Source organism: Lathyrus oleraceus, chromosome 6, assembly GCF_024323335.1.
Source record: "Lathyrus oleraceus cultivar Zhongwan6 chromosome 6, CAAS_Psat_ZW6_1.0, whole genome shotgun sequence".
NCBI classification, from domain to species: Eukaryota; Viridiplantae; Streptophyta; class Magnoliopsida; order Fabales; family Fabaceae; genus Lathyrus; species Lathyrus oleraceus.
In genome coordinates this window covers 414,837,833-414,848,317 of record NC_066584.1, presented here as the reverse complement: position 1 = coordinate 414,848,317, position 10,485 = coordinate 414,837,833, and the positions used below count along the sequence as shown (strand labels likewise).

Genomic DNA, 10,485 nt, shown 5'->3' with positions numbered 1-10,485 from the left:
GTTGAATCGTTGTGTTGTTGTGTAAATGGAATGTGTGTTGTTGATTGTTTGATTTAAACTACCCTTGCATTCTTTTACACAGTTAATATATTTGAGTGTATCTCACCCATTTGTGGTTTGTTTTGTGTTGTTCTGTATAATGTTGTACATATACTCCGGAGGTATTTTGGCAACAATTGGATAAAACCGAATTGCCTAGCCACTAAGTTTGGTTATAACTAGCCACTTTAAGGTCTAATTTAGAGGAGCAGAGTTTGGTCCATGACAGAGGGTCGAAAGAATTTGATCCAAATACCTTTTAGCTCTCTTTGTTCCTCTAGCAAGGAGGTTGTGACTGATTTTTTGAACCAGTCAGATACATGATTTCGTATGTGAAAATGGGCCATGGTGCAAACAAAGGTTTTAAAATTATAAAACAAGTTGAAATAAGTTTCAAAAGCTTCCTTCGACACACCATCAACATCATCTGGTGTGAGTTGTGTAAGCCTTAAACCCTTGACCCTCCTTTTTGGGTCATATGCAATGTTGGTCTTGACAAAGGGTTCAAAGGTGGCATTAAGCCGCAACTGCAGAAACCACATAAGGTATGAGATCATAAATTTAGCATTAAGATCTTCTCGTGCTCTGAGGTTTTGACATGCAATTCCCAAGGATTCATACAACCCACACATGATTAATTTGTTGAGGTAAACGCCTATTCTTTCATGAAATTGGGTAGCCCGAGGTATAAATTTCTTGGCCACATGAAGAGAGCTAGAGCTGAAGACATAGCGAGAAAGCCAGTAGGTGAGGAAAGATATATGTTCCTTGGCTCCTACGTTCTTGGTCAAAGTGTAATGTTCTTTAAGGTACACATTGTTGGTGTTTGTGATCTTAGAGGGTTCAAATGGTTCTCCAGTCCGTATAATACCATGCTAAGTCAAAGAGTGTTGGAGTTATCATTCCACATGACAAGTGGAAAGTGTTGGTTGAGGATTCCTAAAAAAAGATGGAAGAGACCAACACTTGGGGAATTATATTTGTGCCCGACTCTTGAGAGTTGGATTAGGTCAAAGATACCCTGATTTTTCCATATCTTTTCATTTTTATGTTGAACTCTATCCATCCCCTTAATGTCGGAGGGATTGTTAGTCGAAGGAGATGACCTAAACACCCGATTCTTCAAGAAGCTCAGGTAAAATGGTTCATCTTTGAACACTAAGGGTTCAAAGGTAGGGCCAATAGGAAAGAAATGTGCTAAAAGCCGAGGTTTTCTAATGGTTCTAGGTAAAGGAACCAGAAAAGCATGAGTGATACTTGCAATGACTAAGGAAATAGTACTTGATAATACCAAATTTCTCTTTTCCTCTTCCATAGGAGGGTTTGGGACATATGTGCAATTGTCTTTGAGAACTGGGCATAGGATTTCATCGGCAGAAGGAATACGTGGAACATGTATAGGAATGAAGCTAAAATCTATTGATGATTCTTGAATGTTTGAAAGAAAGAGTTTCTAGGATTGTCAGCTAGAAGTTGCGGAGTTTTCAGAGATTTCTAGGGCTTTTGAGAAGAAGATGGTGGAAAAAGGAAAAGGTGATGAAGAATGGTATACTAGTCACAAGAGGGAAAACCTTTCAGTTTCTCTTGAAAAAGTTTTTGACAAGTGTTGTGTTAAGAAGGACATATGGAATTTATTATTTTATGGGAAACATTTAAATTAAACGATTTTTACCAAAAAATCTTTAACTTCGTGGCCCATGTTTTCCTAGGAAATCAGAGTAATGATGGAAATTCCCACACACGTCTGCGCCAAGACAGTTTAATGAAAAGTAGTCATGATGACTAAACACGTCTAATTAATGTGACGTGTGCAGGCTTTGGTAAACAATGTCGAGTTGTTACAAAAAACAGCACATTTCTTCCATCTGATACATATGATCGAAAGTCGCATTTGCGGGGCATCTTTTAGACTAGAATATCTAGCTGTTGAAAAGTCAACATAGAATGGTAATGGCTATGTTGAAAGTACTAAGTGTCAAAGCCTAAACTAAAAGCTTTAACATGTTGACTGTGTCGACCTAGTGGTTCGACTAAGTTATAAGTAGAGTCTAGGTTAAGAAAGGTTTATAGGAGTCTTATGAACAAATTCACAAGATTATGATAACTCTCTCTTCTAAACATGTTTAGAATCTTGAAAGTGATATAACAACTCTTTGAAAAAACGTCGAAGTCGACACTCTGTAAGTTTTAAGGACTTCAGCTATTTTAAAAGTCCAAAGGTTGTGCGATGTGGAGTTGTCTCAGTTCTCGACAAGGAAAATTAAGGCGTTTAGAACGGTTATCAACGTAGTTATCACCACGTGTGTTTGATTTTCAGCAGTTTCTCTTTGAAGAAGCGTGAAAGTAAGTTAGAGCAAAGCAACCCACGTAATAAGACACGTTGAAAATTGTAACCAATGATTGTTGTCAACGGTTATTTAGAACTAAAATATAAAATAGGTCCAGGCCTTGAATTATGGATCGCAAAATTCCCATTCATTCTCTATAGAACTAGAGCGAAATAATTTGTGAGAAATGTGAGTGTGCGTTGACTCTTTAAATTTGCTGCAAATCCTTTGTATTTCAAACATTTACAATTAATGCTATTTACTTCATTTATTGATTTTTATCTTTATTCAAAGTTTATTGTTTGCTTCCAATTGGTTTATTATTCAAGCGTTTTAAATCCAGATCACACACTTTTCATTATATACTTTCTTTATACAAATTGTCTTTGAGATTTTTTAAGTTAACCTTTTAAGTGAACTACACTCATGATTGTTTACTAAAAACACGAGTAAACAGATAAATCTAGTGAAGGAAAGATAAAAAGAATATGAAAAGAGGTGTGTAAATGATAGAAACCCCATTTATTTATACTAAAAAAAATCATCCAACACATAAACGCCAATTGAATTAGCGTTAGTATTTAAACCATGCATGTTATCGTCAGTTGGATTAACAATACCACGTGCAACCGCCAATTCAATTGAAGACACCACTTATGATAATTGAAGTTGCCGTTTCGCCTTACAACAACTCTTCAATAATAAAAGAAATTATTTAAAAATAAATTAATTTGAAAAATAAATAAAAATATTGATTATTATAAATATTTGTGATTATTTAAATAAAAAATTCTTATTTATCATTTATTAATTTATTAATGATCCGTTAATTATTATAATTTATTTGTTTGTTTATCATTATAGTTTATTTGTTTGTTTATTCTTTTTTTATCAAAGTTAGTCTAAAAAAATCGTCTTTTTCTTTTTTATTTAATCTGTGTAGTAAAATGGATCTGATCCGTTGAATATATCTGTTTTACCTGCAGTTTAATGCAGGACGAATCAAAAGTTTAGACTTTCACTCTTTAATATATTTATCTCACTATACCTCATTTTTTTCCGGATTTGAAAGACATGGAAATTTTCTTAAACTTTTATAATATTAGACTTAAAAAACATATTGTCCGCGAGCTTGTATCACTTATTTTTTTTAGGACAAACTTACCTTTTAAATTCGCATCTTCAACTAATACATCTCATCTTATTCTTTTACGGATTTTTATAAAATCGACTTAAATGGAACCGAGTTATCCATTTATCACCCTAGTGATACTTATGTGTACCGATTCTCATTCCAAATTTATGCAACTCTCATGATTTAAAACAACATTGTAAATTCGGTTCTTGAATAAAAAGTTCTGAATTATGACAATGTTTTGTTTTAAATTGCAGATTACTATATTTGGACATTTCTTCCGTAACTTCTAGAACCTGTCAGTCATCCAGGTTGATGCAGCTTCTCCACCCATTCTCTCACAGTCGGTGCAAAAAAGATGTTCTAGTTTAACTCATTCACATTTTATACGAACTTTTTTCAAAGTAAAACATATTTTTCAACCAGATTGGAAAATCAACACCCACTTGATAAATTATTAGAGCTAAACACAAAACCATTACATATCCTTATATAACCTTCATGGAAGCTAAATAGCTAATGAAATTTCATACTGTACTAGATAATTGATCAGTGATGGAGATTCACATCCTGCTATTTTTTGCCACCTTATCCTTGATCATATTCCGGTTCTTCCTAAAGCGTAAAAAGAATAAACCGCCGGGTCCAACCGGTTTGCCCATTATCGGAAACCTCCATCAACTTGGCCCCCAACCCCACTCTTCTCTTTCTTCCCTTGCCAAAATCTATGGCCCGATTATGTCTCTCCGTTTCGGTTCCGTTAATGTCACCGTCGCCTCCTCCCCTACAACCGCCCAAGAAATCCTCCAAAAACACGACCAATCCTTCTCAAACCGCCCTATCCCGGAATCAGTCGCCGCCCAACCCAACGTCAATGATACCCTAGCTTGGGCACCCGCACCCACGGTGGCGTAACCGTCGTCGCATATGCACCACGCAAATATTCACTTCCCAACGCCTCAACCTTCTCCAACACCTCCGCCACCGGAAAGTTGAGCAACTAGTTCAACATCTTCACAAAAAAGCTGCGGAAAGAACAACAGTCGACATCGGCGAACTAGCTTTCGCCACCATGCTGAACTTGGTTTCTAACACGGTATTCTCTGAGGATCTTGTTGACTCGGAGTTCAAGAGTGCGAGTGAGTTTAAGGAGCTTGTGTGGAGGATTATGGAGGATGCCGGGAAAGTTAACGTCTCTGATTATTTTCCGGTGTTGAAGAGATTTGATTTGCAGGGTGTGAAGAGACATGTTGAGGTTTCTTATGTGAGATTGCATGAGATTTTTGATCGTATGATTCGAAAACGTGTTGTGGATAGAGAGAATTCGTGTGACGGTGGCGGCGGTGCGGTTGCAGGTGACTTTCTGGATGTATTGCTTGATCATTGTCAACAAGAAGAAGGCTCTGTTTTTAGTGTTGAAAGCATCAAGCCATTGATTCTGGTAAAGCTAATTAAGTGTTCTTCTTTTCTTTCAGATTTCTTTTAATATAAAAAGTAATTAAGTGCTCTATTAATCAAATTTTAGTTGGTCTTTTAACTTATTTAAATTCATACATTTTTTGAACATATACCCTCCCTCTATTTGATTAAAGGAGAAAATAAATGATTAATTTTAATTTTTAATATATTTTTTTCAACTTTATTTTCTAATTAATATTATTATTATTTTTTTTAATATATAATAAGAAATAAAAATATCACTCTTTATTTATTTATTATTTTAATTTATATAAAATGTTCAACTGAATTATTATTTAGGGAAAGGGAGTAATATTTAAATCTAACCTATAGCTATCATTTTTTTCTAAATAATCAATGCAATTAATGTTTTAAAAAATCAATTAGTTCTAGATCTGACATATAATTTATCTTAAACTTAATGTTTTAAAAAATAAGTTAGTTCTAAATCTGACATATAATTGATCTTAAACTTATTTTTAGACATGAGCATAATTTTTCAAATGTAGGTTTGTTTATTTAAAAATTTATTTTTTTATTTGAACATATAAATAAATAATGCAACTAATGTTAAATCTATATTAAAAAACAATGCAACTAAGGTTAAGAATGTGTGGGTGGATCTAAAGTCATGTTCAGAACATATATTGTCCGATATGAGACTCTTAACACACCCTTTCGCGCCCAACACACCCTCTCACGCCCATGACTGGGTGACCCGATAATGGAAACCATAGCAAGTGGCCCACCGAATCTTAAACGAGGCTCTCATATCATGTTAAGAATGTATGGTTTGGATCTAATTCATCCCTACAAAATCGATTGGTAGAGCGAGGGTTATAAAGTCATGTTCAAACCATATATTGTCCGATGTGGGACTCTTAACAACTAATATTAAATCACTTTTTCATTGATTTATTGAAATTTACTTAATAATATAATTTTCTTGAAAAAACTTATGAAAAGAAATTATGATATTCTTTATAAAATATATTCAACTTATTTTTTATAAGTTCTTTAAAATAAATAAATTTTATGTATTTAACTTGGCATTTTATAAAATAAGACTACATAAAATATGATGTTTCAATTTTAATTCATAATAATATATTTAAATTAAAATCATTCAAATGATATATTTAAAATATTTTTTATGAATTGTGGCATATTTTTTAAAAACTAATTAAAATTATAAATAAGTTTAAATCTTTTTATTTTTAAAAAAATTAATCTGATCTAAACATGCGTTAGATTACTTAAACATGTTTAGGTGACGTAACGTATTTGACCTAATATGAGCTAATTGATTAGATCTAGATTTTTCTGTTAGATTATCTAACATATTTTCACCCTTAACCACTTAAAAAAAAGTATTTTGTAATTATAGAAATTACAAAGTGAAATTATGGTGATATCATGAGTTTTCAATAAATATATGAATATCAATGTAAAATTATTATATTTACATAAATCATTACTGCATTCCCTTCATAAAACTTAATTTTTAAAATTAATTTAATTAAAATTAGATTTTATCACCGTTCAACTAAACACACACTAAATTTATATATCATAGTATTTTATATAAAAAACCACCAACTAATAAAAACATGTATTTCATCAAATCCCATAAATATTTTAAAATTGATGGTACAACAAACATATTTTTATTCAACCACAATAGTGAATATCCATTATCTTCATTTTATATATAGTTTTTTTTATAACTATATACCGTTCTTTTAATATGGAGTAATGAGTTAGGATAATAAATTTTAGTGAAAATGATCGCTCAATAATGATCTATATCTCACTTCCACGTGGATCTTCCTCCACCATTACTATGTTTTCAATCAAATGAGTTGGATTTCAACGACAGCTATTATACTTATACTAATAGTAGTAGTTCCATGTCTGCAACTTCAATTTTGTTTGGTAGATTTTGGAAAAGACTTACGTGTAGGGTAGGGTGATACTGAAGTAGAGACTGGTTGGTCTTTTACAGTACAGCAAAGTTAGCACAGTCTGTTTTCAGGAACAGAACAGAATCAACATGAGGTATATGTTCTGGATGTCAAACTGAATGTTGTTGACATTCACTCCTGACAGCTTGTGCTAAATTGTAGGATGATTAGTTTTTCTGTTTCAGTATTTTTCTCAGGCTATTCTTTAGGAATCCAACAGCTGAGCTAAAATCCAGGAAAATAACAACTAACCTACAATAAATGAACCTAACAAATAGCCTATTTGTTAGCACCCTAATATGTGGAAATTAGGTTAACTTGCGTGACCTTAATTTCAGGAAATACAAGTACTAGGCCAGCAAACTGGAATACAGTAACAGGTGATGTTCAAAACAATATTGATATATCATGCTGATAACTGTGCAAACACAACAGAAGTAAGTGTGGTGTTTGATCTCTGCTGTGTCTTTGTACCAGATGGATAGAACTAGGTGTTCTTCCTTTCTAGGGTAATATAGTAGCAGATGTCGTGACAACTGTGAAAGCGTACTTTAGTACAGGGTTTTAATGTGTTAACTGCCTTGCTGTATTAGTTACAATGTTGGATCAGATGTCATGACTTGGAGTAGAACATCTGAATTCTGACTACGCCAGAATTTCAAACATGTTCACAAGTAATAACATAATACATATCCAAATAAGATATGAGTTTAATACTACTAATCTACCCTGTGTTACATGACCAGAGCATTGACTCACTACCTAGTCTCAAAACCAAAACACGAAAGCTCTCCGACTAAATCTCGAGTGAGCTACCTTCCACTTACTTCAGCAATACTACTCTTGAGTCTCTGCATGATGCCCATGTAAAGGCAACATTCAAACAGAAGGGTGAGAATTCGAATCATTATGAAGAAGTATAATAAAGCACAATGATTAAATCAACAATTAAAGGAATTCATCACGCCTTGTATAACCATGTAAATAATACTAACCAATATTTATTTCACACGCTTCAAGCATACATCAAAACTGAAGGAGTATAATATTAAAATCCAATGCTATATTCCCAAATATACATGTAACTATAATTATCACATAATCACATATTTTACCAAGTTATGTATCCAACATCACCAAATTCAATTACCATATCTCATACACACATAACAATCACATCAATGCATATATTCAATTATCACATAACTCTAATGTGACTCAATGCAAGACATGTGACTCTATGCATGTGGTACCGCAATGTGAATCCAACGTTTCACCGTTTTCCGATTCAATATCTAGAATCCAAGCCACGCTTCCGATCCGGACAAGATCAAAGCCACTACGCCTATTTCCAATTAAGGATCAACGTCTTCTATGCCTATTTCCATTCAAGGATCAACGTCTATTACCATCTGAACCCACAGTTTCACCGCTTCCACCATAAAGCCGACCATGCCATGAATGAATGTATAAATACCAATAATATATGCAATTAAGATCATCTCTACCATCTTAACGTTCCACATATAACCATAATTCAACTCTATGAATTATCCACCAATTGTACATATACACATTCATAACAAATATACTATTCACATAAATAGGCTAAATATCAAATACGCACACTTAGATTTTATTCCAAAATGGTTACAGCTTCTAAAAGTTCTCAATTTCCCCTTTTTCAACCGTGGAAACCGGTTAACGCTTTTAGGATAACCGGTTAACTCGAAAACAGAATGAAATTTCTGGGCAGATTTTTAGCATGTAATCGGTTAACACATTTGGGGTAACCGGTTAACACGAAACAGAATTCACTTTCTGGCAGATTTTTATATACGTAACCGGTTAACACTCTTGGGGTAACCGGTTAACACTCTTGGGGTAACCGGTTAACACGAAAACAGAATTCAGTTTCTGGGTAGATTTTTTAGCATGTAACCGGTTAACGCTTTTGGGGTAACCGGTTACTCAGTTTAAAACTGGAATTTTTTTTAACGTTACCATTACTGTACTAAAATTTAATAAAATAAGTGGCTTCTCAATCTATCCATCAATTTCACCCATATATCCATTCCAAACGAAATTAATCATCACAAATCTAAGATTACTCATCAAAACCTAACAATTTCAAAATCATAAAAATTAGGGATTTCAACCTAAACATATTTCTATCCATTGACCCAATTATACTAACCCATAATAATAAGGATTCTCCCCCTTACCTCTTCAATTTTCTGAAAACCCTAGCTTTTCCCTTGTTCTTCCCCTCTTCTCCTTACTTTTTCCTCTTTTCTTTCTTGTTGCCTTGAAAATGACCAAGTGAGTGCTACTTCTCACTCTCCTCACCTCTTACTATCCTAGTATTATATTTGGACTTAAGGAATGATACCTCTAATTTAATTATTAGGCCCACTAAGACATAGTATTATAATATCTCTATTTAGTTCAAATAAATTAAACCAACACAATATACACACCAAGTCAATTAATTCAATCAATTATTATACTACCTAACAACCAATTAATTAATTAACACCCCAAATAAATAAAATAAAATATTATAATAATATAAGAAATAAATACTAAAAAAAAATGGGTTGTTACAGAGAGCCTCATTGGGATCTCGATCTATTGACGTTATAACTCAATAGATTCTAGACATGGAGAAGTCTGAGAGCCCCAATGGGAGCTTGATCTATTACAGTTCCATTTTAACTATATCAATTCCTATCCTTGTCATTAGGTTTATGATAGCCCTAATGTGTTTTATCTCTTCGATAACAACTGATTTTTTCTGAATGGAAATCATATAAAATGGTCGAGTCCAAGCGAGTCAACTTATCTTTTAAGAGAAGTTTGTACCGTATAGGTTTAAAGCCCCAGCGATCCGAACCTTAATGATTTGAGGGGTCTCGTTAATCTTGAACATAGTCTGACTTAATCCCGGGTATATCAGGTAAGATATTTGGCGAATGATAAGTTTAATCAAACCGCTTAAGGTCAGAGGTACATTAACTTGATCGGACCAAAGGTATGCTAACTTAACCGAGATGCCAGAGGTATATTTATATTTGGTCAGAGGTTTTATTTAACATAATTTGATCAGAGGTTTATACTTTCTGATTGATTTGTCAAAGATTTTTATTTACTTAGAATTTTGATTCGGCCAGAGGTTTTATTTAACATAACCTATTCAGAAGTTTACATTTACTTGACCGACGTTCAGAGCCCCACATGGGTTGACGTCAAATGGAGGTTAGAGATTTTTATTTGCATGACCAACATTCAGAGCCCTACGGGGGTTGACATCAAATGGAGGTCAGAGGTTTTTATTTGCATGATCAACATTTAGAGCCCCATGGGGATTGACGTCAAATGGAGGTCAAAGGCTTTTATTTGCATGACCAATGTTCAGAGTCTCACGAGGGTTGACGTCAAATGGAGGTCAGAAACTTTTATTTGCATCACTAGTTTTAGTGGAGCTCGACAATTCCGAGCTAACTTTATTGGAGAATAGGTCTTTGTCCGGACTTTGTACCAGTGATATCAATCGACTTAT

General features: G+C 33.4%; 1 pseudogene; it reads left to right on the top strand.

Annotated features, from left to right (window-relative positions):
- The first annotated feature begins 3,741 nt into the window (after positions 1–3,741).
- LOC127095977 (geraniol 8-hydroxylase-like) lies at positions 3,742–4,987 on the top strand (annotated as a pseudogene).
- The last annotated feature ends 5,498 nt before the right edge of the window (positions 4,988–10,485 follow it).